This window comes from Eublepharis macularius, chromosome 11 (assembly GCF_028583425.1).
Source record: "Eublepharis macularius isolate TG4126 chromosome 11, MPM_Emac_v1.0, whole genome shotgun sequence".
NCBI lineage: Eukaryota > Metazoa > Chordata > Lepidosauria > Squamata > Eublepharidae > Eublepharis > Eublepharis macularius.
The window spans coordinates 57176602-57194384 of record NC_072800.1 but is presented as its reverse complement, the minus strand read 5'-3'; positions in this window follow the sequence as shown (position 1 = coordinate 57194384).

Below are 17783 nucleotides of genomic sequence, written 5' to 3'. Positions count from 1 at the left end.
CCCACCAGGCCGAAAAGGAGCGCGCTGGTATTCCCTGCAACACCAGAAAAGTGGGTACTGCCGGCGGCCGCCACCAGGAATGTGGGTAGTGCCAGCGGCCGCTGGTCCTGGCGGGCACAGGGAGGTGGCGGAGAGCCACCTCCCCTCAGGGGGCGGGGGTCTGGCCGCTCGCTGGCAGCACCCCACATGTGCCCGCCCACCAGGCCGAAAAGGAGCGCGCTGGTATTCCCTGCGACGCCAGGAAGGTGGGTACTGCCGACAGCTGCTGGGCCTGGTGGGCATGGGGAGATGGCGACAAGCTGCTTCCCCTCAGGGGGTGGGGGGTCTGGCCACTCACCAGCGGCACCCCCCATGTGCCCGCCCACCAGGCCAAAGTGGAGAGCTCTCCTATTCCCAGCAAGAAAGGAACGGTGGGTACTGCTGGCAGGTGCTGGGCCTGGCGGGCATGGGGAGGCGGTAGAGAGCTGCCTTTCCTCTAAGGTGCAGGGGCTCTGGCCACTCACCGGCAGCACCCCCCATGTGCCCGCCCGCCAGGCCGAAAAGGAGCGCGCTGGTATTCCCTGCAACGCCAGGAAAGTGGGTACTGCCGGTGGTCGCCGGGCCTGGCGGGCACAGGGAGGCAGCAGAGAGCCTCCTCCCCTCAGGGGGCAGGGGGTCTGGCCGCTCGCAAGCAGCAGCCCCCATGTGCCCGCCCGCCAGGCCAAAAAGGAGCGGGCTGGTATTCTCTGTGACGCCGGGAAGGTGGGTGATGACAGCGGCCGCCGAGCCTGGCGGGCATGGGGAGACGGCGGAGAGCTGCCTCCCCTCAGGGGGTAGGGGGTCTGGCTGCTCGCCGGTGGCACACCCCATGTGCCCACCCACCAGGCCAACAGTACCCACCTTCCTGCCTTTCCGGAAAGGATGGGAGGGAAAGGACCTGTCATGAGGGGGGTAAGTGGGAAGACCCCCCCACCAAACTCCAGGCCAAACAGGAGCGTGCTGGTATTCCCGGAATGGGTGGGAGAGGACCTGTAATTTGGATGGGGGCCTGATCCCCCAGCCACCACGGGTCCTCACCCGAGGGTCCCACTGAGGAACAGTGTGGCAGTGGCAGCCGACAGTACCCACCTTCCTGCCTTTGCGGGAAGGACATCAGTCAAGCGACCCATTCCCACCTGCTCAGAGGGCTCTGCGTTTGCGATGGATGGGGGCACTGTGCAGCTGAACTATATGTGCAACAGTTCCTGAGCTGCTGCGCAAGTACCCAAAGGACGCTGCCATCAGCAGCATCACCCACCTTCCGGCCTTGCCGGAAAGGATGGGAGGGAGAGGACCTGTCATGTGGTGGGTATGTGGGAAGATCCCCCCACCACCGCCAGGCCTAAGAGGAGCACGCTGGTATTCCCAGCATGGGAGGGAGAGGGTGTGTCATTCGGACCGGGGGCCTGATCCCCCAGTCACCACGGGTCCTCACCTGAGGGTCCCACTGAGGAACAGTGCAGCGGCAGCCGCCTCCTGAGCCATCAGCCTCAGGGTTGTAAGCCACGCTGTCCCAGACCCCGAGGGGACAACCTCCACCAGCGCGGCCTGCCGGAGCGCTCTGCTCTCACCAGCATCACCCTCAGGGCAAAGTGATCCTCCCACTGACCCCTGCTCAGAAGAGTGGGTGGCCCCCTTTCTTCCCCCAATGGATGTTTCACTGGGTGAGGAGGGAAACAGGCTCGGGTGGTGCCTCTTCAGGTGGCGAGTCAGGGCCGTCGAAGACAGGTGCTTTGGGTTTTTGCCCCTGTGCACCAGGACATCACAGGCACGGCACCGCACCACGCGGGTCATCAGGAAGGGCCCAAAAGTGCCTCCCTACGGAGGCATTGTAATGCTGACTGCTAACTGTCCCAGGGGAAGGAGGACGAATGGTTACAGGCTGCGCTGCAGGGCTGGACACGGATGATGGGGTGAGGGGTGGACTGCAGGAGGGGACACCACCAAGAGTTTGGGATGGGGATAGGAGGGATCTTTCATAACACACATACCATTCCTCCAGGGACCCACCGCCCACCCACCCCTCCTCAAAATGTTGAGAGAGATTCTCTCCCTCCTGTGCAAAGACCTCTTGGGCCTCCACAGCCTACATAGGTGAATTGGTGGGAACAGCAGGACTCCCTGCGGCCCCCAAGCCACACCCAAAACTGCTTTCCACAACAGAACCAGGAGGACTGCCATCGCACTTTATCCCACAACCACCCTTGGCAGCCAACATAGGAAGAGTCATTGTGCCACCAAACAAGAATTAAGGAGGACAGGAAAGGAGATGACTCTGTGTGCCCTCCACCGCAGTGCCCACTAAGCTTGGCCCCAGGGCCTGGCAGCAGCCCTGGCCACAGAGGGAGGGACTAGAGCCCTAGCCCACCACTCCCACAGACCTGACCAGATCAGGCACTGATTAATAATGTGAGCCCTCAGCTGAAGTACCCACTGAGCTTGGCCCCAGGACCTGGCAGCAGCCCTGGCCCCAGAGGGAGGGAGGGACTAGAGCCCTAGCCCACCACTCCCACAGACCTGAACAGATCAGGCACTAATGTGTGCCCTCAGCCGAGGTACCCACTGAGCTTGGCCCCAGGGCCTGGCAGCAGCCCTGGCACCAGAGGGAAGGAGGGACTAGAGCCCTAGCCCACCACTCCCACAGACCTGAGCAGATCAGGAACTAATGTGAGCCCTCAGCCGAGGTACCCACTGAGCTTGGCCCTAGGGCCTGGCAGCAGCCCTGGCCCCAGAGGGAGGGAGGGACTAGAGCCCTAGCCCACCACTCCCACAGACCTGAACAGATCAGGCCCTGATCAATAATCAATGTGAGCCCTCAGCTGAGGTGGCCACTGAGCTTGGCCCCAGAGCCAGGCAGCAGCCCTGGAACTAGAGGAGATAGATCCCTATCCCCCAAAGCCAAGCTCAATTGTATTCTGTCTCTCTCCCCAAAGGCTAGCAAGTGGCAAGCAAGAGCTCTGTCCCACTCCACTGCTCGCAGAAAGTGAAACCCAGCCTGGGAGACCATGGCTATTTATAAGCATGGGTCCCATTCAGCAACACAGGAGGTCTGTGTTTGGCCGTCAGAGCTGCCTATCAGGGTTTGCAGGGATGAGATTGGAGTGCCCATGGCTACAGAACACCCCCTTCCCCCTCCCTCCCCTGGGTGTCTTCTCCCAACTTGTAACCGCTTTGCAGCTCTGTGGTTGGAAGGAAGCCCTGCTGATCAAGGAAAGCTGGGCTTCCATTTGGGTTTCCAGGGCGACAGAAGGAGGGCAGACAGAACTCAGGCATTTCCCTGGCTCCGTTGCCAGGGGAATAGATTGCTGGCACCTGAGTGTCTGGCTTCCCGAACTATGCCTGAGTGCCCCAAACCAGGCCTCTCTCGACCGCTGGTTCATTGGCCATGGCCAACCACGATCCGCTGGGTCACAATCGCGCGATCACCATTTTCATTGTTACCAGAACTGCTCTTTTATTATAATGGGGAATTAGCTGTAGCAGTCTGTAACTATTAATATTAAGCGAGGATCATAACCTATGTTTACGGAGGTCCCGATCCCAGACACTCTAGTGAAAAAGAGGCAGACAACGAATAAGTTCCAAACACGTGTATTGAGTGTAGCGTAAGCCTAGCTTGCACAATCATACAGAGAACACACAAGATCTAGGAAATACAGAGCAGGAAATACAGAGACGTTCGCATTAGCTGGTTCCCAACGATGATAGGGGGGAATACTCACTTATCCTGGAGCGAAGCAGAGACACAGCAGCGAGGGTGGCCCAATGCCAGCACTGGAACCACAGACGGACAGCAAGGAGGTCTGGATAGGGAATGGCCGAGGCACCGAGTGGTCTGAGAGACCAGCTTAAATACCCCAAAACGTACCCTGGGGCTGGTGCTGTACTTGGTGGTTCTCACAGATTAAAACAAAGGGTCTAATGGGTCACTGAATGGCTTGGATGGGCCACTTTGGTAATCAGATTGTGATAAGTGACACCTCAGGAAGAGGGGACAAAAGAGGGAGGGGGAAATCCAAGTGGGCTGAAAGGATGTTCCAGCGGACAGGGCTTGTCCTGATGTCATCAGCTTTGGAATGCGGAGGTTTCTTTGAGATGCATTCTTTAAGTGCTTGGGATGGTCGGCACTTAGTTCCTTCTCCGGGGCGGCTCCTAAGATATGCAGAGCGGGGCGAGGGGCTCTTGCTGCGGACGTGGTGTGCCCGCTTCGCCGAAATGGCTTCTCAAAGCAGTCTTCTTCCCAGGGTCTTCTGTCTGCCTGAGAACATGGATGCCGGCGGGGCATAGCTGAGGCTGGTTTGCAGGCTGCCCGGTAGCGAGGGCAAGCTCGGCGACCGGCCCGCGGGAGGCTCCAGGCGGGAACTGACCAGGGAGCGCCTAGCCAGGCTCGCTGGAGGTTTCCCCGGCAGGCGCCCGGCTGCTAGCAGCGGCTTGGGCCCATATGAGGCAGGCTTCCATGGAGGCAGCGGGAACAATACTTTAAAACACAGTCCAAAGCACACTGGGAGGTCCAGATACAGGTTAGGGCAGGGTTGCCCAGAAAGAGAGTCTTTTTGTGCAGTTACCCAAACATGGAGTCAGTAAACTACACAGTCTATTGCAGCAGCAGGGTAATTGACACGCAGGCAGGAAACTGACACGTGTACCAGAACACACACGTGCAAAGCAGTCTTTGGTGTAGCAGTAAAACAGCAACGCAGGAAACTTTAGCACAGTTCATAGCAGGCTTCAAAGCAGGGGAGGGGGCCTACTTGGCAACAATTCCCCCCCTCGGAGACCCCGGGACGTCAGGCGCGCGGGTCTCCGAACTTGACTTCAAAGGTGAGGTGGTCGGCAATGTCCGGTGGTCGAGCTTCGAGCGAAGAAGGAGTGGGAAGGGAAGGAGGGGGAGGCGTCACTCAAAAATTTAGTTTGGAGAACCACCTAACCGAATAAGTGCAATTTAGATCAGCCAATGGGCTGCAGGTCTCTGGGTTCACACCAGGGGGTGCGCTAAGTGCAATTGTCCGAATAAATAGTAATAATTCATGGCAATAGTAATTCATAGTAATAGGCAGCACTGATCAATTCATGCATATAAATAGCAATAATTCATATTTGTGTACATTGATTAATTCATGATTGAAGGTAATTCATACGGAATTCATGATGGGTTAAAAGCACTAAAAACCAGGAGCAATTAATATACATGGATCAATTCATGGATAGTTAAAATCATAAATAGATACATAGGATTAAAAGCAGGGACAATTAAAAGCAATTCATACAGGGTAAAGTGAAATGTGCAAGCATGGCATAATTCATTGAGGGTAGGCTAATTCATAAATGGTTAAAATCATAAATACATATATGTGATTAAAAGCAATAAACCAGGAAGTTAAAACCAACTCATAGATAAAAGCAGCAATGATAAAAGCAAGTGCGAGGAAATAATTCATGAGGGTAAGCGGCGGAAGGGCTCATGGGGGCAGAAAAAAATAAACTTCGCAATTAAAAACCAAATCAATATGGCTGGATTAAAATCAAATTCATAGACTAGAACTGCCTCGGCGGAGGGAGTTGGGTTAAGAAGGCAATTCAAAAGGTTAAAATCAAATTCATCGGGATAAAGTTCATGGGCGCACTTGCAGTGGATAGAGGGAGGGACTAGTTCGGGGCTAAATTCATGGGAGTAAAATTCATAAGAAGCAATGGCAAGAAATTCATAAGAAACGCAAAACAATAGAGCAGCAAAGATCACAGACGGCTCAGTCCGCAGTACAGCTGCTGGACTGGGTTGCATATTTACAAGAACAAGCAAGCTTAGTTCATGTGCTCCAAAACACACTTCCACCCCCCCTTGCTGTCTGCGTCAATCCGCAGAGCAGGGTCGGCAGGCGGCGAGAAGGGCTTCAGGCACACAGTTCTAGTCCTCATGGAGGTGGCGCCGCTGGCGGTCGTTCGTAGGCGGGCCGTGGGCTGGGAGGCAGAGTAATATGTCCCCCCCTAGTCCACAAGAGGGCCTCGGAGCGGTGTCCGGCAGCAAAGCGTCCATGGGGCTGGTTCAGGATCCATACATATAATAGAATATAGTCATAGTTCATAACAACGCAAGCAAATAAACAAGGGTTAAAGGAGGGCGCCAAGAATAACCCTTAAGGCAGAAGGAGGTCGGGATTGTAATGATCCAAACGGTAGGACAGTTGAAGTTGCTGGAGCTGTCGGCGGCTCCAACAGCCCAAATACAGCAGTGAGGCACATAACAAAACTTGAAAGGCCAAAATAATGACGATCGGGTGCAAAGCCAAATTGTAAATTCCAGTGGCGGTGGGGCTCCAGCCAAAGAGGGTTTCCCACCACGAGTGCTCCCTGGTGGTCTTGATTCGTTGGACCAGGTCCAGGATCTCCTTTCCGTTGTGGGACACAACCAAAGCAGTGGTATCCCCGTCCCTCTGGATGCTCTGGAGGGTGCGGTGGAGCTGCGGGTGGGTCAGGAGCTCGTGGATTAATTCCAGACCGATGCCAAGGGGAATGGGCTTCACATAACGATAGATGGAGGGTGCCACCAGGATCTCTTCTTGGGTCCAGACCGGTACCGTGTAGGTGAAGTCGCAGGCTGCCACCGAAGACAGGTTGCAAAAGCAGCGATTGACTCCCGGGATCACGGGCTTCAGCTGGAACGAGTTCAGGACCACAAAATCGCAGGCCGTTCGCACGCAGGCACATCCTTTCCCAATGTAGACGACAGCGGAGCTGTTCTCCCGGACGACCTCGAAAGAGCACTCGTTGAGGGCGTCGACTTGCGGGGCTACACAGGGGTGATGCGGTGCAAAGGCTTGGTCCTGGCAAATGAAGCCGGTCTGGTCTCGATGCTGGCACCCTTGGAGGCTGACGAGCTGCCATCCGGTCGGGGTGAAGCGGGCCCAATGGTCGGGGTGGCGGGCGTAGAGGACTTCGGTGTCGCTGACTTGGAGTCCCAGAGGCACGACTGGATACACATGGAATGACTCGTGCGCACTGGCCGTTAATAAAAATAATTTAAGCTCCTGGGTGGTCGGTGAGAATGAGGAATTTACGAGAGACCACCAGGATTCCAGCTCCAGTTCTACAGGTGACAATTTGGGCGTAATCAATCTTTTAATTTCCAGGGGCAAGTGCCCGTCCGTGGCTTGCCGAATTAGCCCCATGGCCACAGCCTGATTTAATTGTTGGGCTTGCATACATGCCATGGCTATTGACATGTTGCGTTCCAAAGACTGTGTTCCTTTGAGCAGCAGAGAAAAATCTCTTTCAATTTGACTCTCCCAGTTAACTAAAATGGAGCTGATCTCGTGTTGCCCATTCGAAATGGAATTTAGGGACTGCACCACCGGTTTACCTAAGTCGGAGATGCTAGTCGTGACATGGGCAAACTTATTAGCGAGAGTCTCAATATTGACCGAATCCATGATTGCTAAGCCTCCGGCTGCAGGAGCAGTCCAGTCGGCAATGCTTCGTCTGGCACGCGAGAGAGAAGGAGAGGGATCGATCCACAGTTGTAGCCATGCATTCCAACCCTTGCTACCGGCCTCCAGATAGGGAGCGCACTGCGGCAGCCTCTGGGTTACATTTAGCTCAGCTAAGTCTATGCGGATCTCTTTTAAAGACATTTGCGGGCGGACTAGAACTCTCTCTCGAATGTCAGTTTTCAAAACATGGGAGCCCACTATATGCGTGCCGCCTTGGCTTAATTGTTCATTGCTAGCAATCAAAGGGTCAATTTGGATGGCGTGGGTCTCCTGGGTCCGGATCAGCAGGGAGTAATTGCCTGGTTCGTGAGTCAAATTTACAAAGAGCAGCCCAAGCTGGTGAAATTTCTCTACTAGGGGCTTGGTTTGGCATTCGGGCGTCTGTTGAACCAGTATCCAATCGGGTGGGCCATGTTTGGCTAGGTCTTCCTCCTTCACAATCCAGGTCAGGTTCTCCCAGCGCTCTATAGCAAAGGAGAGAACTGTGCCTGAAGGGGGCGTGATAGTGACAGATGCAGACTCAGTGGCAGTAGTGCCTAGTAGGATGGTCATTCTAAAGGGATCTCCTGCCTTCCATACTGCGGCCGACACTAAAATAACTTCACAGTATGGTCCGAAAGCCTCAGTGACAAATGGCGAGGTTTCGAAGTTGGCAGGGGTGGTATATCTGTCTACCACCGGGACTGCGGTGGGGGCTGGCCTGATACGGGGAAGAAACATACAAGGAATCGGAGCGAGTGGTGAAACTGTGTCAGTAGGTGAATAGCATACTAATTCTTGGGACATGGTTTTCACTCCCACACATAAAATAACAAGCTCTGGGGGTCGGATCCACTGCTCTTCGCAACTGCGGAAGTTAGTGCGATCCGTGGGGGTGGTCATATTAATCTGCTGCACAACCTTGCAGACCATCATTTCATTTCCTGCCAGGGTATTGATACATCTCCAGTGGGGGTAGGGCATTAATTTGGACGGGCGTCCCTCTGTTAGGGTGCCTGCCAGTACGAGCAAACACAGAGTAGCCAGGTGCCTCATCTCCTGGCCTTCCTTTTCCTTTCTGTGATGAAAATATCCTGGGGAGACCTGCGGATGTAAGTACAGGTCCCCTGAGTTTGTTGCAGCAAAATAAAATAAATGAAGTGAAGTAGGGAGAAAGAAAAGGGAGGGCGTTTTTCTGCCAGCACTGTATGTTAGGTGGGGTTCGAACGAGAAGTCCCGGAGCACTAAGCGAGCCTTCCAGCTTGTTGCTCTGGGGAACTCCTGTGCGAAGGTTTCTTTCTAAAGCGTGTATATTTCAGAGGGGAAACGTCTTTGCGTCGGGCAAGGGTCGGCTGCGCGTTAGGCGGGATTATGTAAACTCGCCCCAGGGGTCCCTGGGTGCCTAGGCTATGTGGCCTTCAGGTGCACCTTGCTCGGTGGCGGGCTGCTTTTATTTTGCGGGCTGAGAGCTATCTGTCCGGCTCGGCCTGGCCTTGCCGTTCTAAAAAGGAAAAAAAAACTAGAGAGCGGTTTCCATTAACTATAAGGGTTGCTGCTAAAGGAGACCTTCGTTCTATTTTTCTAAAATAATTTTTAAGTAGATGAGGTTAGGGTTGAAGGTATGTTTTATGATGGTTTGCTTTTGCTTTGCCTTTTTCCCTCTGCTTTTTTGCAGGACCTCATGTATGTATTTCGGCGGACCATATTTTTTCCTAGGATCAATTTTTGGAGGGACTCCCTCGGGAGGTCCCAATTTCATGTTAAAAGAAAGAAACACACAAAGCAAAAGCACACGGGCGTGGGTTATTTTCAGGTTGCCCTTACTTGGAAGGCCTGGCAGGGCTTTATTATAACTTCAATATGTCTCCCCCCCTTCTTTTCCCTTGTACGGTACGGGCAAGGGAAAAGATTACGTGGGGCGGGCGGCTGCTGGCGGAAAGTGCCGAAGTGGAGCCGAGGGCGCTCGGCGGCGTTTATCGAAAAGCGGCGGAGGCGGCCGAGATCTGTCGGCGCCACTGGGTCTGGGTTATTCGGGGGTCATCTTGGCGCGGGGGATTCTGGCTATGTAAATGAGGTACGCTGCCCCTTGTGCGTGGCGAACGCACCCCAATAACACATTCCAGAGGTAACATATTTACAAAATACTGGCGGGTCTTTTACCTTTGCACTAAAGCGTACTGGCTGGTGGCGCCGTATAGCAACTCACCGTGACGAATATGAACATTAGTAAAAGAGGGATGTTGGGCTATTTGGGGGACCTTTTCCAGGGGAGGCACGGCCCTCAAAGCCAAAGCTGACCATCATGCGAAAGCGTGGGTCTGGCAGGTGAGACCCCGAATCTACGTAGATGCGGGATCTTCACCAGCACGGCGGGTGAAATGTTTTCAAATACAGAGATCACCTTTATTGGTGTGTCTCCAATATTGGAAACGCATTCACTTTTGGGCTAAAGCCTCTCCAAACACTTTCACACAGCAAATCTCTTTTGCCTGTGCAATTTTTTTTCCGAACATGCGGCTTACAATCCAATCAAGAATCACTTTCGGTGGTGGTCCTACTTGGCTTTGGTTGCCGTGTCTTCCCCAAGGGTCCCAACTGTGGGGCCCGCCTAATGAAGTTAAAGAATAGAACTGGAAAAACTTTTGACATTCACACCTATATCTACATATTCTACTGTTTCTTTTATACTAAGGCTAAAAAGGTCTGGTCTAAGGGGACACAGGGTATCTCTGGCCCAGGGTGAAGGGATATCTGGCGAATCACTGGGCAGAGGGGGGCTGGGCTGGTGGCGGCTCCCCCAGGATCATACACAAGAGGGGCAGTTTGCAGCGGCTTCCCTTTCCATTCTTTTAACTGAGAGGCGTGAAAGTATTTTAACCAAGTGCCTCCTGTCTTTCTCTGGATAGCTACCTGATAGACGGCTGGGGAGACTCTTTTCGTGATGGGGACTGGGCCCTGCCATTTGGCTGCTAGTGAATGCGCCTTTTGTGAGAACTTCCTGTACAGAACGAGCTGTCCTTCCTCCCACTGCCTGGGGTTCCTGACCCATCCTAATTTGCGGTCCATATCTTTCTGAGCGGTGCCCAACTTCTGGGCCACTTGCATGTGGACAGCGTGTATGGATGAGAGCAGATCCTGGACCCAGGCGTCATTAATCACTACGGGCTGCATATCAGAAGGGAGCTGCGTATCTAGCCAGAAGGCTTCCGGGAGCTGCATTCTTCGCCCTGTCATTACCATATGGGGGGTGAGCCCGTGAACTGCGGTAGTGCCTCTGATGGCCATTAGGATTATGGGGAGTTTTTCATCCCAGTCTCTCCCGGAGGAGCGAACCATTTTGCGGAGAGCCTCCTTGAGGGTCCGGTTGGTTCTTTCTATGGCGCCCGAGGCTTGAGGGTGGCCGGCTATGTGGAAGCGTTGCTGGATGCCTAGCGCCTTGCAGAGCTCCTGTGTGACTTCTCCGATGAAGTGTGAGCCTAAATCAGAGTCCATGACTCTCACGATGCCCCATCTTGAAAAGACATTGTTGAACAATAGTTTGGCTGTGGTGGCTGCATTGTTGCGCTTGCACGGAAACGCTTCGACCCATTTGCTAAAGGGGTCTATGACAGTGAGACAGTAGCGATTGCCGCGTGGAGTGGGGGGAAGGGGGCCGATAAAGTCAATCTGTATGCGAGCCCAGGGTCCGTTAATTCTCTGATGCTGGAGGGGAGCTCTAGGTCCGGTGGGGTCTGCATTGACCATAGCGCAGGACAGACAGTTGTCCACCCATTGCGCTACTTCGGTGCGCATGCCAGGCCACCATCCAACCTCTTTTACCCTTTCCAGAGTCAGGTCCTTGCCTCGGTGTCCCTGCTCGTGGACAAACTGAATTAAATCAGCCCTAACTTCCAATGGCACTACCCAGTGGCGTTCACCGGCTGCATCTACTGCCCAAACTATGCCTTCCTCTTCTCGGATCATTAGTCTTCCTGTCTGATCTCTTCCTGCGGTTAGGAGGTCAGCTACCTCTGGGTCAGATAGCTGTAGTTGCGCTAGGTCTAGTGTTCCCGTAGTTCCCTGAGCCTGGCTGCGGGCTTGTGCTCGAGTGGTGACAGGGTGTAAGGGGCAATCGGTAGCTGGTTCCGGTAGGGGAGCATTTTCAGTGGCGGCTGCCTTGGCTGCGAGGTCTGCCTGGTCATTCCAATAAGCGGTCTCTGAGTTTGTCTTCTGGTGTCCCTTGACATGGGTAACCTGCGTTGGGCCTGAGCGGGACTGAAGGAGTGCTGCTACTTGCTGCCATAGCTGTAGGTGGGCTACGGGTTTCCCATCGCTAGCTCTCCACCCCTGATTCTGCCATACCGGGAGCCAGACCGTGGCGGCTTTGGCCGTCCAATCCGAGTCTGTGTAAATGGCAAGCGGGCTTTCTGGGGGCTCAAACTCAAGCACTGCCAGAAGCGCTTGCACCTCAGCCGCTTGGCTGGAATGGGGGCGGGCTGGACCTTTGAGAGTATGGGCGTCACTCACTCGCACGGCGCCGTAGCCTGTCCGAGGAGAGCCTCCAACGTGAAAGGAGGAGCCATCACAGAACCAGCATGTGAAGCCGTTCTGTCGGGCTTCCTCTAGCGGGACTCCCCAGGTGACTGGCCAAACAACCTGCGGTGGCGGGTCCAGGGGGCACTCATGCTCGGTTCCAGTTACTAACAGGCCATAGGGGGCGGGTGGCTCAGTGGTCTCCTTTTTAAATTCCACTCCGCGGTTGACTAGGGCCAGGGTCCACTGCGCTATGCGGGCGTTTGAGACTTGTCCATCTTGTATTTTTCCCGATAGGATATATTTGAGAGGCGTGTGGGTGGTTTGAACTATTGTGCGTGACCCTCCTATGATAAATTCCCAATGGGTCAGACTCCAAACTAGAGCGAGGCAAGTCTTTTCGCATGGGCTAAACTTGGTCTCTACTGAAGTTAGATTGTGAGAGGCGTAGGCTACTACTCTAGCGGCTCCCGCTTGTTGCTGGGTGAGCGTGGCTCCTATGCTCTTGTCTGATACTGCTAACTGAATAAAGAATGGCTGGGTGACATCTGGATGGGCTAGGGCCGGGGCTGCGGCCAGACTGCGCTTTAGCTCGGCTAAGGCTGTCTGTTGCTCCGGTCCCCACTCCCAGGGGGTGTTCTTCTTGAGGAGGGCATAAAGGGGGCGAGCCTTGTCTGCAAAGGACTCGATGAAGTCTCGGGAAAAGTTAAAAGTTCCTAGAAGGGCTCTGAGGGAGGGGACATCGGTGGGTGCTGGCAGCTTGGAAATGACCTCCATTCGCTGGGCATCCGGGGTGCGACCCTCGGGTCCCAGGGTCAGACCCAGGTACTTGACTCTGGTCTGAACCAATTGGGCCTTTTCCCTGCTTGCCTTGAACCCAGTCTCGCGGAGGAGTTCCAGGACTTCCCTGGTGATTTGGCGGGCTAATTCTTCCGTGGGGGCGTGGACCAAAATGTCATCCACGTAGCTCAGTACGTGGGGCCTCGAGGAGGGTTGGAGGCGTTCCCACATCTGGACTACATGGGCATGACAAATACTGGGGCTGGAGTGGAATCCCTGGGGTGTCCGTTTGAATGCGTATTGCTGGCCGCGGAAAGTGAACACGAACTTGTACCAGCAAGACTCATGCAACCGGATGGAGTGGAAAGCGTTGGCCAGGTCTATGACCGAGTAGAACCGGGACCCAGCGGCAATGGCCGTTAGGATCTCATTGTACTTGGCCACAACCGGGGCAACTGGAGGGGTGGTGGCATTCAGGGCACGGAAGTCGACCGTCATTCTCCAGGTCACTCCATCTGCTTTTAGAACTGGCCACAATGGGGCGTTGCAGATGGACTGCATCGGGAGTATGACGTCCCACTCAAGGAGTCCTTCTATAGTCTTGGCTATCCCTGCCTCAGCTTCCGCTGGGTACTTGTACTGTCGTTGGGGAGGGGGGTCCTTTCCTTCAATCAGGACGCAGGCGCCCTTCACTATCCCACACTCGGCCTTGTCTGTCACCCACACTTCGGGAAAGTCCTGAACCCAGGGGTCCCCTGTGATGGGGGCGAGAGGAAGGGGGGCCTTAAGGGCTGCACATCGATGGACTGCATTGACAAAGTCTGGGCCTCCTGGGATGCGCCACAGGAGCCCATTTGCTAGGTCAATGGTCAGTCCCTCGGCACGGAAAAATGGCATGCCCAAAAGTCCATCATCTTCTCCCCGGTTTTCGCATGCCGAAATCCTGGTGGCCAGGTTCCCAACGGAAAGGGGGATATCCTGCCAGACCGGGGATTCCTGCATGCCGCCTCCAAAACCGGCGAGTTGCATGGTTGTGGGGGTCTGGGTGCCCTTTGTGACTAAGGTGGGCCGGAGTATGTTAAGTGAAGCTCCGGTATCTATGAGGAGAGTGGCAGGCTTCTTCTTTTCCCCGGGAGTCCCGATCCCTGCCTTCACTGTCGGTCTCCCCCATGTGTCCGGCTTTAGTTTGGCAACTATGCCCACGGAGGGAGACTGGGACTCGGGGAAACCCTATTCTGATCCTGCACACTGGTCGGTGGAAGCGGCGCTTCCTCTAAAGGGGTTGTTGGGGCTAGGTCGTTCCCGGACCGCAGCTATCGGGGGACTCGAGAAGGGAGGGTCCGGCGGTAAAGGGGGCGCTGACGGAGGTACTGGGGGCTGTTGCTGGTCTTCCCACTCCATGATCGCTTTCATTAGAACGGACGTGGGCTTTCCATCGAATAGCTCCATGTTCGCTCCAATGTTTTTGAGGCGCATCCATAGTTCCCAACGGAGGGAGTCCCTGGACTGGGGCGTGCTGCCGCGGTCCCGGTAGCCCTCGTGGTCGCCCTGCGATGCTCCCCAAGCGTTAGACTGATCTGGAGGCGGGTAGACCTGATGATTGTACGGGTGTGACGCTCGAGAGTGAGAAGGGGCTAGGGGTGCCTCCTGCAATCGGGGCTCGTGGGGTCCCTGCTGGGAGGAGGAACTGTAACTCGGGGTGGGCGCAAAGGAAACTCCCGGGCGGTAGTCCCTTGGTCCTCTTCCCCGGTTTAAGCTACTGCTCCTTCCCCTCAGGATCCCTCCCCTTGCCTCCGGGTACGGGCTGCGTCCCTGCGGTCGGTATTGAGAGTGGGGGCCATGATTGGCATAGGTGACTGCACTTATCGGCTCGCTCTCCTTTCTACGAGAGGCCGGGGACTTCACATGGCGGATGGCGCCGGTCTCTCGCAACAGGCCAGCAATGCTCCTGATGCGGGATTCCAGCTCTCCCCATGTAATGCTCCCGGGCTCTACTCCTGCTAGGGCCAGGCGGGTGGTGCTGTTGAGTCCATCTATGACTGCCCTCCTAAATTCTAAGTCGTCGAAATCCGGCATGTCGCTCAAGTCTAAATCCACCTCGTCTGCTAGTTCGGCTAGGAGCTGCTTCCTGGCTAAATATGCCTCTGGATCCTCTCCGGGTTTTTGAGACTCTGCAATATACAGGGCCTTTAAACTCTTGGTGGGCCACAGGAAGGCGCACAACTCTTTCATGGCACCGTACTGACTGCGAGTGGCTAGTCGCCGGTTAGAAATGTATGCGTTGAGAGAGGTGACTATTTCGGGGCTGGCACAATGGCGGGCCAGCTGAGCTACATCGGAGCCACTGGCGGAGGGCTGGGACATGGTCACGTGAGCAAACCATTGTATAGCTGAGTCTCGGTTCAGGGGTCCCATTCGATCCGCTATGGCTTGGAGCTCATCGGGCCTCCAATTGCGGGTCTCCTTAACTATTCGGTCTGTCTTCCTGCCATCATCGTCTGTGGTGACAATTTCTTTAGTAGCTATTGGATGGAGGGGCTGTGGAGCTTCCTCGGGCTGGGACGAAGGGGGTAACCAACTGTCGGTACTACCTTCGGGGAGGGCCAAGAGGGCTGCGGGATGCACGGCGGAAATTACGGCCTGCTGCATTCCCAGGTGCTGCTTTAGGGCCTCTAGCTCCCTCTTACAAGCGGAGTGGTCCGCTGCGGCTATCTTTGCGACTTTCTGCTCTGCCATGAACTGGGCAGCATGGGTTAACTTTGCAATCTTCTCCTGTCCTTCAATTACTGCGTGCTCAGCCATATCGGCACGAGCGGTGGCTACTTCAGCCTTGTGCTGGGCGTCCTGGAGGGCAGCGGCTAGTCCCTGCTTCTCCAGCATGAAGTTAACGCGTTCGGAACGCCACTCGGCTGCTTTTTCCTCATGTTCCTTCTTTTCTCTCCTTAGCTTTTCTATCTCCTGTTCCTGTTGTTCCTGAGCTATCTGTAGCTTATTAATTAGGGACACGCTGTCCTGTAGGGCGGTGAAAAGTGCCCAGGCTCCATACCTATCCTTCTTACTGGACCTAGGTTTCTCTTTTTCGCAAAAGTCTTGGAAGGCGCTTCTGACTATCTGGAGCGGGTCGGGTCCCTTGAAGGAACCGGCTTCCCAAGGGCAATCTCCCTTCTTAACTAGCCACTTCTCCAGGCGGGGCACGGTGGGGGCTGCCCGGTACATTTTACTTTCGTTTAAGGCTGATCTCGGGGGAGGTAAAAAGAGTGGATCAGCGACAACCAGGGGTGGGGCGATTAAAGCTGCTCAAGGGTTTTAACAACTTCTTCCTCTCTATGTTCCTTTTGGGAGGTTTATCCTTCCCTCAGGTCCTCAAGGGTTTTTACCAGGGGGTTTTAAGGTTCTACTTTTAGGTTCACAAGGGTATTTTTAAGGGTTCTACACTCGGCTCTTCTCCACCGAGGGAGAAGGAAAATTCCTATTCCCGTTTCAAGCTTGCCTACAAGCCACGGGACCAGGAAAAGCTTACTGGCTCAGAGGGTGCTCTCAAGCTCTCTAAGCCCAAGAACCAAAAACGCTCAGCGCTCCCAAGCCTCTGCTCAGAAGCCAAAGCTCAGGGGTCTCCCAAGCCTATGTGCTCAGAAAACCAAAAAGGGTTCCCAAGCCTCTGCTCAGGAACTGCTACTAAGGGGGTCTCCCAAGCCTCTGCTCAGGCAACCAGAAATGCTCCCAAGCCTCTGCTCAGAAGCTACAAATGCTCTCAAGCTCTCTGCCCAAGAACTAAACTCCAAAAAGTCCCCAGGCCTCACGCTCAGAGACAAACGATTAAACTGTCTCCAAGCCAAGACCAAAAGACTGAAAGCGCTCAAGGACTGCCTCTGTAAGTCCCCAAGCAAAATTGCTCAGGAGTAACACTTACTGTACCCCCAAGCAAGGTGCGCTCGAGAGTTCTAACAACTCCCAAGCAAAAGTGTGCCCAAGAGTCCCACTGACTCCCAAGCGAGGTGCGCCCACGAGTCTGACTTAAAACTCGCAAGCGGAAAGGCGCCCAAGAGTCTACTTTAAAACTCTTAAGCACGGTGCGGCTGGCTGCCGCGGGGCTTCAGGAACCTGGCTTTAGATTCCCAAAGCTAAACTGACTGAACAACCAAACGGACTAACGATCCCTTCACGTTTCCTCCGGAGCGGGGATTGAAGCCTAAGTGCTGGCAGGAACGGGGGTTTGGACGGACTTAGGAGAGACGGGGGAGGGCGGAAGAGAGTTTTATATGTGCTGCTTCAGGATGTATATATGCGTATATATCTAGAGCCTACTTCTGGGATCCCACCCACATAGACGCGTTTAGGCGGCCCGGAAGGTGGCCAGGAACTTCACCAGTTCAGAGGTCCTCACCCACAGTACACCGGTTATAACGGCTGGAGGGCCTCGCGGTGCACCACAAAAGGCAAGTAGTCCAAAGCTGGCTGAAGGAGGAAATGGGGGAAAAGCCAACCCACAAGATAGGAAATGCTCGCTAGAGCCACACACACTCACACTTTTAATTCCCTGAGCTAAATTGCGCTCTTTACACTGAGGTCTGGAAAATTTTCCTCTAAGTCAGTTTGCTGAAGACACGCGTGTCGACTCACGTGTATTCACACGAACTGGGTTATGCCCGCATTCTCCACCAGTAAACTGTTACCAGAACTGCTCTTTTATTATAATGGGGAATTAGCTGTAGCAGTCTGTAACTATTAATATTAAGCGAGGATCATAACCTATGTTTACGGAGGTCCCGATCCCAGACACTCTAGTGAAAAAGAGGCAGACAACGAATAAGTTCCAAACACGTGTATTGAGTGTAGCGTAAGCCTAGCTTGCACAATCATACAGAGAACACACAAGATCTAGGAAATACAGAGCAGGAAATACAGAGACGTTCGCATTAGCTGGTTCCCAACGATGATAGGGGGGAATACTCACTTATCCTGGAGCGAAGCAGAGACACAGCAGCGAGGGTGGCCCAATGCCAGCAC